General features: G+C 30.2%; 1 protein-coding gene, 1 long non-coding RNA gene, 1 other non-coding gene and 1 pseudogene across 4 annotated transcripts in view; 2 read left to right on the top strand and 2 right to left on the bottom strand.

Annotated features, from left to right (window-relative positions):
• LOC125866229 (acyl-coenzyme A oxidase 3, peroxisomal-like) overlaps positions 1-16,403 on the bottom strand; it is a 287,150-nt gene that overhangs the window by 186,626 nt on the left and 84,121 nt on the right. The gene's annotated exons all lie outside the window — the stretch shown is intronic.
• On the top strand, positions 724-4,355 carry LOC125866261 (jasmonoyl--L-amino acid synthetase JAR6-like; annotated as a pseudogene).
• LOC125866454 (U4 spliceosomal RNA) lies at positions 9,739-9,884 on the bottom strand. Its single transcript, XR_007446512.1, has one exon. It is a non-coding gene; the product is annotated as a U4 spliceosomal RNA (small nuclear RNA).
• The window catches only part of LOC125866265 (uncharacterized), a 3,858-nt gene continuing 3,600 nt past the window's right edge, over positions 16,146-16,403 (top strand). Inside the window, exons 1-2 of the long non-coding RNA XR_007446478.1 lie at positions 16,146-16,187; positions 16,297-16,370. This is a non-coding gene — a long non-coding RNA (uncharacterized LOC125866265). The remainder of the gene's footprint in view (positions 16,188-16,296; positions 16,371-16,403) is intronic.

Below are 16,403 nucleotides of genomic sequence, written 5' to 3'. Positions count from 1 at the left end.
AAGCACAAGAAATTTTAAGAATGTTCGATGGAGCATGATAAAAGTAGAAAGAAATGCTTACTACAGTATGATAAAGTAAGTTAAATTTAGCATGATAAGGTAAATATCTTTCTTCCCTGTCTTGCTCCCTTTTTCATCATTTAGTTTTCACATGTTTTAGGAATTAACTTATGTAATACAGTCGATCCACTAAAATTCTTATGAATGTATCTTTGTCCTCGATATCTTTGATTAATTTAGTCTTTACTTTTGTGAACCAATGAAATATCTATGGTTCTTGTACAAAAAGCATGCCGAGGAACTACTACTCTCACCACGCACTTGCATTACCACCTAAACTTCTTCTTTATACTTTGAACCCTCAACAAAATTTTTGGGTCCGTCACTGCTTGTATGTACCCTTTATGAGTTAAGTTGCATTGAAGTTAGTAATAACTATGGAGTACTACTGTTCAACTTGCTTTCATATCATTTGTTTATACATTTTCTTGTCTTTGTATGTATGTCTTGTATAGCTATACTAAAAGGTTCTATGGAGTGTTTAGTTTGACACATAGTTTAGATTGTTCTATTCTTTTTAACCCCCCAACCCCATCTCTCAAATTGTATTAATGCTTACTGGTAAGCTGAGGATTCTTCATTAGTTACAAGAAACTGTTTTTACTTGACTGGTATTGCTTAAAGTTGAAGTCTTTTATTAGAGGTGTTTATTGTAGGAGGGTTATGATGATGATGGAGGAAAATATTGAGAAGAAATTTGATGCAGAACAAGTGATTGAGGATTTTGAGGTGTTGACTAAAAATGCTGGGAGGATTCAAGAAGAGACACTTGAGAAAATTCTGAAAGAAAATGGGGGAACAGAGTATTTGAAGCAATGGGGTCTGAATGGCAGAACTGATGTTGAGACTTTCAAGGCTTGTGTCCCTATTGTCAGTCACAATGATTTGGAGCCTTACATTCAAAGAATTGCTGATGGTGATCTTTCACCTATTCTTACTGGAAAGCCCATTGAAACCATCTCCTTGACGCAAGGAAAAAAGCTCCCTTATCTTTTGGGTTGATGTTTAAACAAGTTTCTTGTCTGTCGATTTCTGTTACTATCTACTATCTCAAGTACTTTGATTATCACACTTTCGTAATGTGATTACTGTTCCTTTTTTCAGAATGTTTTATCATGCTTTCTGCGGTATTTTGTCATGATCCCTTCACTTTAGTTATTCTTTTTCAATTTGCTTTGATGTGTTTTTCCTTGAGTTGCTCATTTATCGAAAACTACCTCTCAAAGTAGGGGTAAGGTCTGCGTATGTTGTACTCTACCTAGATTCCACTTGTGAGAGTGCAGTGGGTATATTGTTGTATGTTTAAAGAAATTTACTAAGGAAATTTAATTGTTGATTTGCAGTTCTGGTACTACTCAAGGGAAGCCAAAGTTTGTACCTTTCAATGATGAATTGATGAATTCCACCATGCAGATATTCAAGACTTCTTTTGCCTTTAGGAACAAGTAATTTTCCATTTGTCATTTTGTTCTGTGTCTTGTTTCTCATGTAATTTGCTTGTTGGTTCATGAAGTTTTTTTTTTTTTTTTCATAAATACATCATATAGCCTAGGGATAAAGGCAAATAGTTCCATAATAATTGGAGCAGCCATGGAAAGTTAAAAGTGTTTAAATGGTGATAGATGTAGGGACCTTTACCTAACTTCTGTCACACTTTCTAACTCCCAAGAAAAGAAAAGGAACTATTGGTTGTTTCTGCAATAGTAATAGTTCTGTTTTTTTCTTACAGAGAATTTCCAATTGGGTATGGGAAGGCTTTGCAGTTTATTTACAGCAGCAAGCAGTTTAAAACTAAAGGTGGTTTGGCAGCTGGAACAGCCACTACCAATGTGTATAGAAATGCACAGTTCAAGAAGATAATGAAGGCAATGTCTACCCCAGTTTGTAGTCCTGATGAAGTAATATTTGGTCCTGATTTTCAACAATCCTTATACTGTCACCTTCTGTGTGGTCTCATTTTCTGCGATGAAGTTCAAGTTATTTCATCTATGTTTGCATTTAGCATTGTCCATGCTTTTCGAACTTTCGAACAAGTAGGGGAAGCACTTGTTGTTGACATAAGGGAGGGAATCTTATCGAGCTGAGTCACTGTCCCCTCCATAAGATTGGCTATGTCGAAATTGCTGAAGCCTGATCCAGAACTGGCTGATACAATTTATAGCAAATGCTCAAGTTTAAGCAATTGGTACGGCTTGATTCCTGAACTCTTCCCGAATACAAAGTACATACATGGTATCATGACAGGTTCCATGGAGCCTTACTTGAAGAAACTGAGGCACTATGCAGGGGAATTACCTCTATTGGGTGCAGATTATGGTTCTTCTGAAGGATGGGTTGGAATAAACGTTAACCCGAAATCCCCCCCTGAGATGGTTACTTATGCAGTGTTACCAAATATTAGCTATTTTGAATTCCTCCCACTCGAGGAAAATCTCATTGGCATGGAGCAAGCAAATTGTCCAGTCGGCCTGACTGAAGTTAAACTTGGTGAAGAGTATGAAATTGTCTTCACCAATTTCGCAGGTACAATTTTCTTGCACGTCTTTTCTTGAAAATGCTATGCTCATCAAATTGTGGTCTCTCTTTGTATTTGAATTATGGAGTGAACATAACATGCTAAACCTGCGATCGTCGGTCATTTATGGGAACATAGTCTAATTTATTCAGTGATTCTTCCCGGTGAACGAGTTCTGCTCTAATTTAGTGACTTCCATGTAATGAGTCAATTTCTCTCAGCTTAGACTTGTGGCGTTTAGCATCGTCCTTAGTCTTTGTTCTTTATGGCAATATTGCAGGAAACATTTATCGTTTGTTTTTACGCCTTATTCTGGAGTTAACATGTTTTTTGTACATGGTCTATTGTACTCATTTGTTCTGCAATACTTGCATGTGCTTGATATTCATTTCCTTTTGACCACTTCCCTTTTGTTGTTAAGTACTGCTTAGAATGTTGGAATCTTTTGCATTCTTCCTTCTAAGTTCTGTTGTCTCCTGTATTCAGATTAGCAAACCAGAAATAATAAAAGATGAAAAGAAAAACACAAAAAACTATCCGAGTCCACAGAACCCAATGTGTGTCCTTAAGAAATTTAATCCCCTCAAGTACCCGAGGTTGCAGATTAATTCCTCCCAAGATAAAACGGATTAACCATTAAGGAAGTAGCGGTACCTCAAACTTCGATAATTTCAACGAACTCAAAATGACAGCAACGAATCACACACACAGACACGATCGATCGATTTTATTTTGTAAGAAATGTATGCAAAAGAAGGGAAGAATTTTATGCAGAAAAATGAGAGAAAACCTCTCTATTTATAGCCAAAAAAGGGTAAAGGTCACAACCCTTTGGAAAGAAGACAACCTTTCAGAAAGGTCACAATACTTTGGAAAAGGCACAACCTTTCAAATGGTCACAACCCTTTAGAAAGGACACAACCTTTCATAAAGGTCACAACCCTTCGGCTTAGTCACAACTCACAACCCTTCAGGAGAGTCACAACCCTTCATTTCCTGTTCACACCTTTAAAACCCAACAAGTTCTGTCTAGTTGCTCCCTATCTACTACACTTAACAAATTTATTCAAAATAACAAGCTATCGGTCTATCTATTGCGTCATGTACGAGTTTAGCTATATGTACTGACGGTATAATTGACGAGAGTTATGCATTTGTATATGCAGGTTTATATCGTTATAGACTAGGTGATGTTGTCAAGATAAAAGGATTCCACAATGACACTCCAGAACTCCAGTTTGTCTGCAGAAGGAACCTTTTGCTGAGCATTAACATAGACAAGAACACTGAGAAAGATTTGCAACTAGCCGTGGAAGCTGCAGGCAAGCACTTAGTTGACAAAAAACTAGAAGTGGTGGACTTCACCAGCCATGTCAACGTCTCAGCTGATCCAGGACACTACGTCATCTTCTGGGAACTGAGTGGGGAAACAACTGATGAAATGTTGCAAGAGTGCTGCAACTGTCTTGACAAATCGTTCCTCGATGCAGGCTATGTGAGCTCCCGGAAAGTGAATGGAATTGGAGCACTTGAACTGAGGATTGTGAAGAGGGGAACCTTTCATAAGATATTGGATCATTTCGTTGGATTAGGAGGCGCGGTGAGCCAGTTCAAAACCCCTAGATGTGTTGGTCCAAAGAATAGCTCATTGATCCAAATACTGTCTAGTAATGTTGTTAAGAGCTATTCCAGTACTGCTTTCTGTTAAATTTATATATGTGTCTTTCCAAATTTGTAGCTTTGTTGGGCATTCTTATCTTAATATATAATAGTTGTAATATATCTATGTTTTTTTTTTGGACTAGTGTCTAAACATATATAGACCATAGAGAGAAAATTCCTAAAATGTGGTTGGTTGACGCGAAGCCAACGAGCAAATAGAGCAGAAAGCTTACCGTTTCTTTCTATTATAGGTGTGAATTTGCCTATATGTAAACAAAGTTAATATCATTTGAAAATGAATATGTCAAATAGAATTATACCGACGTTATTCAAACAGGCATAAGCCAAGTGATCAACAAAACAGAGTTCTGTAATTAATTATAGTGATCTTTCTATTTAACTACTTCGAACATTTCCAAACACCTCATTTCACACCTATTATCACTAAGGCATAGTAGTGTAGTGATACTTTGCATCCACTAATTTAGTGCTACACCCACTTTACTTTTTGAAAATGCATATATTACTATCTATAATAAATACTCGAACCCCCCACCCACTCTCAACCAACAAAAAGAACAAGAAAAAGAAATTGTTATTAGGATATAGTTGTTGACTTGTAATGATGGGGCATTTTAGAGTTTATCTAAGCCTAATAGGACAAACATATTGTCATTTGTTAGTCTTGTGGCCCCTTGATATGATCAAAGTGCTTCTGTTGATCAACATTTGGTCTAATATTTTACCCAATTGGGAGAAAGAGACAACTATTTGGAGCAATATGGAGTGGTGGGAAGTAAGGGTGTTTGATGGGACGGCCGCTTCGGATCAATCCACTTTAAATTGGAATTATTTCGATTCTGAGTTTTGGTCTAGAATTTTATCCAATTAGGAGAAAGAGACAATTATTTCGAGCAATATGGATTGGTGGGAAGTAAGGTTTTAGATGGGACGGCTGCTCCGGATCAACCCACTTTAGGCTCGAACCGTCTCAATCCTAGGTTTTGGTCTAGATTTTTATCCAATTGGGAGAAAGAGAACTGTTTGGAGCAATATGGATTGGTGGTTAGTAAGGGTGTTAGATGGGACAGATCAGTCCACTTTAAGTCCGAACCATCTCGATACTGGATTTTAGTTATTGGGGGCGCAACATAGTTTAAATATAAAGAATTTTTTAAAAAGATTTATGATTAATATAAATTAAAATACTTATATAATTAAATAAAATTTTATTAAAGGTAAAATATATATTTTATAATTAAATTAATATTAAATATATAAAGATGTCATTTTTTAAAATTGATTATACAGAAAAAAGTGTCATAAATTTGAATTGAAGAAATTATTTATTATTAAAAAAATGAATCAATAAAGAAACTTGGTACAATTCTTATTCCAAATAAAGACTATTCCAATATTGTAATAGTATAATTTATCACTTTTTAAAATATTAGTATAATTTAATATGTCTATAGATCCACATGAATAATACTATCTATGTGTGAAAAATGTAATATAGCCTCACACATTTTTTATTGGTTGTGATACTTATATTATAAAAAAATTCTTAAGAAGCATGATCAATGATAAATTTGTAATTAATTGAGTTTGAATGGACATAGGTTATTTTATTAAGTTGATAAAACTGAAAGAAATTTATACTATAAAGTTTGCACACAGTACACATGTCATTTTTCAATCATTGTCAATTAAAAAAGACAAGCATGCCGGTAAAATGCACAGTATCAATTGGACCAATTAAGACTAACTACAGACTGCCAACAATTTTTTTTTAGAGTAGTGCTAATTGGCAAGACAGAATTTTGGCACGAATTACCAAGATACGGGTAAATGATAAAAATATCCCTTTGCCTTCAAAACCACTTGTATTTCCCTCCAAAAAAGAAAATCACTTGTATGAGGCTTTTGTTGGCTGCCAAATGTATGAATGGGACCCATACCCTAACTATTTCATTTTCTTTCATCTTCTTACTCTTTTTCATTCATTTTAAAAAAAAATCCTTCGACTTTCTTTTTTTCTCCTCTGCATTACTTCATTTGTCAGAGTTATAAAGAATTTTTAAGACTTGCCCAAAATGTCTAATATGCATATTTTATGGTATTATTTATTTGAGAGAAAAAATAAAGTGAAAATTTCAAATTAATTTTTGAATGAAATGGAAGGTAATGAAATTACAAATAAAAAAATCGTAAAATTTTGTCTATTAATTTCTTGAACCTTTTATTTTTCTGTACGTATTTTATAGAATGATATATATGAAATTTGAGAATTTAGATATTTTGTTTTGTGTTTGTTTATAAAAGATTATACATTGATTTTTTAATATAACTTTTTTCATCATATATAAAATTTTTTAAAATTAAAAAAATGTTATAAATATTTTTTTAAAATTTGTTCTATTCATGTATTTCTCTTTACAACAATCAAGTTATTTGCATTTACTTCGTATTTTAATTTATATTTTTATTTTAAGAATGTCAAGAATGAATTTTCATGTTCAAAATAACTTATATATTTTTAATTGATTATTTTTATTTAAATCAAGCATCATCAAGACATAGTATATCACAACTAAATTTTTAACTTTTTGTAAAAAAAATAAAATCGTTGGAACGAATTTATCATATTTCTTAGAAATAATTAAATTCTTAGATAATGCATACATTTTTTGAAGGATCCTATATATAATTAGATCAATTTCTTACATTATCATATATATTCTAATCGACCAAAACCAAATAGAAAAAAAATAAAAAAATTAAAGTGATAAAAAAACCGACTTAATTAATTTGACTTAATTTCAACGTTTGAAAAATCAAATTATCGACCAAAACCAAATAGAAAAAAAAATAAAAATAAAGTGATAAAAAAATCGACTTAATTAATTTGACTTAATTTCAACATTTCAAAAATTAAATTAATTTATTTAATAAAAAAATTATCCAAACTAAATCACGGCTAATTCTACTAAAAATAATTAAATTTCAGCATTTGACAAATAAACTAATTAATACGAAAAATAATAAAATTACAAAAAGAAACGGAAAAGAAGAAAAAGATATGGAATTGAAAAAAAATAATAAAGAAATGGAGCCTTTTAGCTTCTTCTTTTTAGTGGGACCCGATTTTCACCTGGCAAAATAAAGTGGTTTTACTTTTGACGGTAATTTAGGTACACGAAATAAATGAATTTACCCAAATGCCTTTAACTTTTCACCAAAATTACGAAAATACCTGATTTTTGTTGCTCATGTCATTTCGTGCCAAAAATCTGTCTTGCCAATTATATTTTCCGTTTTTTTTATATTTATGTTCAGTTTGGTAACATGTAAAAATATCAGTATGACAACTGTATACTATTAAAATATACAACATACATAACTGTGTTGTATAATTTTTTTAATTGTGAGGCTACATTGAAGGTATAACCACAGTACATAAATATCAATAGATCTATCTATTTTGGGACAACTTTAGATATACGTGTCTGAAGAAACGAAATATGCATATGAAATTCAGGTATGTCAAGAGCAATGTATTATTATGATGAAGGTTTTCGAAATCCAATTGACAGTGAAAAACAAAAGTTTTCTTGATTTAGCTTTTACTCAATAGAAAATGACTTGCATTGGTTCCACTGACAACTCATGGTTCACTAGGGCGATATCAAAGTTGCTTTACTCGAACCTTGGGAGAGAATTCTTTTTTGAAAATGAGGGTATTGTTATGAACCTAATGTACAAATATGCCCATGTGAAGGCATGAACTAAGGGATCATTTGGTAGGCCGCATTAAAAGAAATAGTTCATGTATTACATATGGTATTATTTAGTACTATGTTTGGTAGGAATTTGAGCATATGTATAACTAATCCATAGATTAATTAGTTATACATCCTACATGGTATTATTGGATGTATTACTAATACCTACCATTAGTAGTACATAGGATATAATACCATGGTATAAATCTATGTAAAGACAAAAATATCCCTCAAATCATTTTAATTATTTTATTTATTATCTTGATTTTATGTTTTATATTTGTACTAGTAAATTTATTTAAATAAATTATCTTACAAATTATTTAGAGAGAGTTGTTTGTTACTAAATAAATCCAATACAAATTTGAAATGTGAGTTATTTAACATTTACTAATTAAAAAGGCAAATATATCACTACAATATATATATATATATATATATATATATATATTAAAACTATAACTTGCAATTTTATGTGTAAATGTAGATGATTTATTCAATTTTACCATTGTTGAACGTCTTTTCAATTTTAAAAGTAGATGGTTTATCTTTTTTAAATTGAAAATTGACATTTTGTGAGTGATCAATTTATTAAGATGTCAATTATTTATCCTCAAATAATTCAAGTGAAAAAATAGGAAACATGACAACAAAATTGTTCTTCTCATAGCTAGTTAGAAGGCCATAAAATAATAATATTTTCCGATAATTATCTACTTTGACCCAATTACATAATAATTCAAGAGTATAATTGGAAAGAAGATTTTAAAAAGTTTCAATCCAAATACAAGATGAGGTTGGAAACAATGAACCAAACACTTTATAAAAATAAACTCTGCATTACTAATCTCTGCACTACTAATCTCTGCATTACTAATCTGTGTATTATTAATCCATGTGTTATTAATTTTTATACCAAACAACCCCTAAATGATATATCATGCATTTTCCCCTATTTTCATTTACACGTCAAATGTAGTTATGGCCTATTAAACACCTTAATTATGCCATCAAAATATGTGCTCACTCCCAAAGATGTTTCTTCTTTGGGTGCAAGAATGGAAGAATACCTATTTCTATATCAACGATAATAGTTCACAAGCCCAAGAAAAGACCATAACTCAGCCACATAAGTAGCCTCCTCCCACTCCCATATGGTAAACACCTTGGCCTTACCCATGAATTGGCTTATGGCATGCCCCAAGAAGTTTAATGCTCCCTCCATTTCATATTAATTTAATTTTTGAGGTGTTTCACACTCTTTAAGGAAAATAGATTAAGACATAAATTAAATATAGTTTTCCATTTGTACTCTTATTAATTATTGTCAAATTTATGATTAAAATAACTAAATATTAATTAATCACTAATTCCAATACTAACTAATGAAGGATAAAATTGGAAGAATACTCTAAAAGTAGTCTTGAAAACTGAGCAATTAACTTAATTTAAAAATGGAAAATACCTCAAAAATTAAATTAATATGAAATGGAGGGAGTAATTTTTTAGCATACGAGTACTTCTCTTTTTTGATGTAAATAGTTGAGTGTGATATTATTATAAATGGCTGTGTCGTACAAGTATACCACAACAAACTCACCAAGGTATTAATGAAAAATCTAATAATTTTCCTAACATAGACATTACTAATATGTAATATGTATCATTACAATCAGAAAAAAAAAACAATTATTGAACTAAGAATTGTAGAACTTTACCCAAATAAGGGAGCCCTTCAAAAATTCTCAACGGCCAAGGCAAAACTGAGGCCGAAGAGGGGATTTGGAAATAGTTTTCAACCAACAATAGACGCACCTCGGTTAGAACCTCACAAGTTGCGTCATTGTCCCAAGCGCAAAGATATTTTAAATACGTTTTTGGCATTTCAATTTATATTAAATCTTCAGCTTCCTGTCTTAGATGGTTAACCGATGTGGGAATTTTCAGCAAACAAAGGCAGCTTAAGACATAAATTAATTAATAGTAATTGTTCCAAGGATGTAATAACTTCTTTCTCCACGTTGCGTACAGTCAGAATTTTCACTAAAATGATTCAAAATATTAAAAAATAAATATATGAAAAGTCAAGAGGTGATTGACCGATAAACACTACTATATATATGTATATTATAAAGTCATCACAAAATTTTTAGGAAGAAAAAGAATTGATGAAGGAGTTAAATAACATAGCCTGCACCAACACTATCATCGTGTTTAATGGCTTTATGAGCCTTTTCAACTATCCAGCACCTAAATAAATTTTATTTTGAATTCAAAGTCATTTTTGCCTAACAATAATCTAATTATACCATAATACAGATTTTCTAATAGGATTTTTTGAGTATCAAAATGAGCTCATAAGTGGGCATATTATATTGAAGAAATTTGTATCAATAATAGGAGAGATACATGGATGCTTGAACTAAGACGATCATATTGATAATATATTATATTTAATTATAATTTGATAATTAATATTTATTTTTTAATGGACATTATAATATTTATTCTAATATTTTGTAAAATATAAAGAAGTATATATAAATTATTGTAATTCACATAATAATACAAATGTTTAGATAGTTATTATTGATTATAGTTTTAAAAACATTTTAAAATTTGTTACACAAGTTATCAAAATTATTGTAGAAGTATTAAAATAGAATGAAGATTTCACCTAATTATGTATGCAAAATAGAATATTATTTTTATTTGTATAATATTTAGTATTACTTTTAATTATAAAAATAAATTTAAATATTTAATATTGTAGTGATTATTTTGCTTTAAAAAACGTTAACAGTTAAATATAATTTCTTTTAAAATTTAATTATTTACTAATCTAATTAGTTGAAGAGGAACAATTCAAGCTGCCCCTAATTTTTTTTTTCTTCTCTGTTTTGTAGTAAAAAGCATCATCACATTTAAATTATGAACCTGCAAATTAGACAATTTTACGGTAATGTAAATATTGTATAACGCTTGATTTTTCTAAGAAATTGAGGATGACTTTTTTATCACTCTATATTCTTCCCAACCAGTAACTCCCCAAACATAATCACCTTCCTTATAATCTGGATTAGTAAACTTTATCATTTTCGCTACGCCAAATCATGATATAACCTGAAAATTTTGATCAACTAAGCATCAGAAAATTAAAAAACTTTGTCAAGTGGGCCTAATACATTAGATCAGTATCTATTTTTAATAGCGGACGATATGCAGCATCAATCAAGGTAAAAGGATAATCACGGCCTGTGTTATAAGGCACAAAAGCCCTCCACCTCACCAAAAAGTAAAGAACTCGTGGTGCCTGCTTGTGACATATAAGATTTACTTTCGTAACGACTATGAAATAGATGGCGGACTCAATTCATCAGGAACTGAAAGGACGGCATCTCTCTCAGAATAAAGGGAAATAAAAGACAAGAGAATCTTGCCTTTGATTAATACGGAGACTATGACTATGAATTTTCATCGAACCAAACTCAACCAAACTTCTTATTATACCAAGTTGAATCGATCCTAAGCAAATCTAAATCAGAAGACATACACTGACCAAGCTATGATTAATACGGAGACTATGACTATGAATTTTAATAGACAAAATCTCCATAATAGGATCGGTGCATGTGTTTTGTATATTAGAAAGGACTAAAAAGCAAGTTGAACATGAATATATTTTTTTATTCCTTATACAAAAAAAAATTGCAATTCAAATTTAAGCTGAAAAATTATTATTTTATTAATTTAAGTTGAAGATAAATATATTTTTTGATTCTTTATCATAATCATAGTTATCTTCAACTTGAATTAAAAATAAATACGTAAAGAATTTGAATTGAAGATAAATATCTTTTTAATTCTTAATCATTATCTAACTTATTTACAATTTGAATTTGAGTTGTGAAACAAATCTTTTATGAATACTAGCAATGGTTCTCGAGTGTCGACCGCATCTAGAGTATAGGTTCAGATCGTGACAGATCATGATTCGGATGTTGTTTCTACTAGCCTCCTTTAGCCAGTTTTGTGCTTCTGATGTGGTAAGATAATTAGTTAGTATGCATACTTGTTTGTCATTGATTAATTAGTTCTTTATAATTAATTTTCTTTGGCTTATCTGTGTTGAAGTTTAATGAAGTATTCAAGACAGAGGAGGAATACTATTCTTCAGGCGAGGTTTTACAATTTATAGTAATATCTAGTCATTGCAATTAGGGTTATACAGTTAGCCATAATTACTTTCTTAGTTTTTATGATGCATGCTTTTTTAAATTTGCTTTCAGGTGCTGCAAGAGTATTCCACCTGGAGAGTCTGTTACCAGCAAATCACATCACTAGAATTGATGAATTAGTGGCTAGAGACTGAGCTAGACACGCTCGGATTCTGCAAACAACCACTAGTGGAGTCATCAATTTTCCACTGAACAATTCCTTCGACCTCAATCTCGTTGGGTATTTATCTTACCTGCTACCATCAAATATTGTCACACGTGCATCTTCTGCGCTTTCTATACATTATATGTGTATCTCTTGTTAATTATGTAATATTTTTTCTTAAAATATCATATGTATATTGAATGAAATTAATTAATAGCCTATAAAGTCAAACTTTGTTAAAGAATTTAAACATATTCAACAAAACTAGTATCGTGCGTCACATGCGCATGTGCATTACACATAAAATGATAATATAATATAAAAAAATTATAATATATACCAATAATTGCACGGAAATGAATGCACTTTCAAGAAAGTGCAATTCTCATTATGCACCTTATGGAGGAGTTGTATGAGATAAAATTTCTGAAGACTCTTTCCATTTAATGACAACGACTAATTAATGTTTTTCTTACAAGTATACTTGAAATATACATGAACTACATGCCAATGATTTTCCATTTAATTAATTTACTTATTATTTGAAGTGAATTTACTAATTAGTATTAATATTACAGAAGTGGTATTTAGATGAGGAGTAAAAAAATGGATTCAATATTTAAGAAAATATTTTGATAATTTAACTTTACACTGAATTTTTTTTTCTTTTAATAAAATACAATGATTGTTATTATATATTTTTTCATTTGTTAATGGTTTACAACCAATGTTATTGACCAATGTATTTCACTGATTTTTATTTATGTTTTTTGTAATGTTAGCATATATTAATCGAAAGTAAAAGTGGGATCACCGCCAAGAGAATACAAATTATTGATAGATATTGAGAGTGAGGTCTCGTGGATTTCATGTAATTCTTGCAACAATTGTTCTCGAACAAGTGAACTTGGGGTAAAAAAAAATCATTTTATTGTAATTTTTTTAGTTTCTTGTATAAGCTATAATATAGAAAAGTTATGTTTTTTAGAATTTTCTAAAGTCATTATTATGTTCTTGCAGGTTAAGTTGAACTTCTATGACATTGGCAACTCAACAACTGCAACTGTCATTTCTTGTTCAGCCCCAGTGTGTAAATGCACAATGACAAAGCAATGTGGTTATACCTTGAATTACGTGGATGAGAGTCGTACTACTGGCTATTTTGTATCTGACATATTGCATTTGGACACAATCTTAAGGACTTCGCTGATCGCTAGATCTTCAGCACCAATTATTTTGAGTGAGTAGTCTTTCTTATAAATTTTCTCAAGTCATTTAGGATGGGGGATTTGGCCATAACTTCTGATTACAACATAAAAATAAAAATAATTATTTAAAAGTGATTGGACTATATGATTTATTAGTCTCAACATAACAAAGTTAGTCTCAACGTAACAAAGTTAGTTTCGACATAACAAAGTTTTGAAGAAATTATTAGTCTCAACATAACAAAGTTAATATTTTTCAGTTCGTTATGAAAAAAATTAAAATAAAGATCATGATCTGAACATTGTTTCTACTGGTCTCCTATAGCTAGATATGTGCTTCTGATGTGGTAAGATAATTAGTTAGTATGCACACATGTTTGTCATGGATTAATTAGTTTTTATAATTAATTTTCTTTTGATCATCTGTGTTAAAGTTTAATGAAGTATTCAAGACGGAGGAGGAGTACTATTCTTCAGAAGAGGTTTTACAATTTATAGTAATACTTATAGTACAATTTAGTAATATTTAGTCGTTGTAATTAAGGTTATATAGTGATCCCCTCTTGACATAAGTACTTTTTTAGATTTTATAATATAAGTTTTTAAAATTTGCTTTATCTATGGAGTTAAGACCAGTAAACTACCTAAGTTATATGGGCTCTATTGTAAGTATTTGAACTTGTATTTGTAATTTAAAATCTATCAATGCATACCAACATACAATGTATTAAACTAAATGTTCAATAAAAAAGAATCCATATATACATTACACCTGATAATTTGTTTCTAAATTAAACTACCCACAAATTGTAAAAGAACAAATTAAACATATGCACGAGGACAAACAGTACATTGCATATTAGTCTTTTTTGGATCGATCGAGAGTTTTAAAAACAAAATAAAACTTAAGAATTTATTTTTCAGAAAAAATAAATCTTAAGAAATTGTTCAGACTTATAGTCTATCTGATCAAATTTTTTGAGAGGCTAAAAGTATTATTTTTTTTCCAATCAAAAAATGTTTATTTTAAAAATATAGGTGTTTGACCAAGCTTTTGAAGAAAATAAATGTATCTGAAAAGTAGGAGAAGTTATTTTCAAAAACTTTAAAAAGTAGTTTTTTTTCTATAATATAAAACATAGAAACACTATTAAAAATGAAAAAAGATTCAGTTAAGTAATGCTCAATTGCCTCTTAGATTAATGTCATGTGGATCATAAAATAATGTATGGTTGTGATTCATTTCAAATCTTAAACTTAATAGAAAAGCCAAAAATAGTAAAAGTAAAGCTAACAATATTTATTAAAATAATTCGATTATTGAACATTTACACCAAATATCGCCCTATTCGAAAAATAGCACTCTCTGGAGGATTTTTTTTTAAATTTAGTGAGTAAATTGTCACTGTCAACGTCTTAATTAAAAAAAATGCCACTGCCACTGCCATTTTTTTAATTAAGACATTGACAGTGGTAATTTACTCACTGAATTAAAAAAATTCTCCTAGATAGTGCTATTTTTTCGAATAGGATGCTATTTGGTGTAAATCTAAAATAATCGAATTATTTAATGGATAACGTTAGCTTTACTTTATTATTTTTAGCTTTTATGGTCAGTGTAAGATTTGAAATGAATCTCAACCATACATTATTTTATGATCCACATGATACTAATCTAAAAGCTCACTGAACATTACTTGATTGAATCTTTTTTCATTGAAAAAGGCTCAATTATTCAATGTACTCCATCTGTCAAATAATAGTTGTCCACTATACTAAAAGTAGTTGTCCAGCAATGCTTGTCCAATTTAGAAAATCAAGAGATAATTTACCTTTTTGTCTATTTTATCATTGCTATTAAATATTCCCTCTGTTTAAAAAAAGAATGATCTCCTTTCCTTTTTAGTCTGTTTAAAAAAGAATGACTTCTTTCTTTTTTTTATAACATTTTAATTGAATTTTCCACGTGGCATGTTTAAGACCACAAGAGTAAAGGGCAATTTTATACATTTGACATAATTTTAATTCAGGACCATAAGATACAAAAGTCTTCTTAATTTTCTTAAACTCCGTGCCAAGTCAAACTAGACCATTCTTTGTGAAACGGACGGAGTACTATTTATCGTCTAACACATTTCTCAAAGCATTAAATTTAATAAAATCAAAGAATAATTAAGGAATGTGTCAAGTCAATAATGAACAATTATTATTGGAGTATTTACCAAAGTCCATTTGTGAATTTATGTAAAAGAGTGGAAAAGAAGGGGTAAATGGAAGTTTGAAAAAGTACTGCAACCAAACACATTATCAACACAATGACATAATAGGAATTTAAAAAAATGTTCTTGAACCATACAATTTTCAAAGCGTACAAATAATACAAGCATAAAAAAATAGAATCTATATATATATATAATATGGAGTAATATATCAAGAGAAAGTCAAAAGCTTCGCATGTTTCACAATTGTTGTGTTTTATATATTTTTAAAGATAAACCTTAGAGTACTTTTTAATTAAATAAATGTCACACGGCTCTAAAGTATTGAGGTACAACAGCCACAACCAATTTCCCTGTAATATACTACACACTTTTATCATATGGTCAATTAAATTACTTGCACGAAAAGTTACGTAGTCGTTGAAGGATGTTCGACCTTTAGTTTTAACTGATATATTTTCCAGGCTTCGGATTATACCAAAGAAATAGAGGAAATGAAGCACATGACGAAGCAAGAATTCATCGCCTCCCTAAGAAGGTGCACGGGCTTTTCCCTTTACGTACCACATTG

This window comes from Solanum stenotomum, chromosome 5, assembly GCF_019186545.1.
Source record: "Solanum stenotomum isolate F172 chromosome 5, ASM1918654v1, whole genome shotgun sequence".
Taxonomy (NCBI): Eukaryota; Viridiplantae; Streptophyta; class Magnoliopsida; order Solanales; family Solanaceae; genus Solanum; species Solanum stenotomum.
Note: the sequence above shows the minus strand (reverse complement) of the source record. Positions and strands in the feature narration are given on the sequence as shown.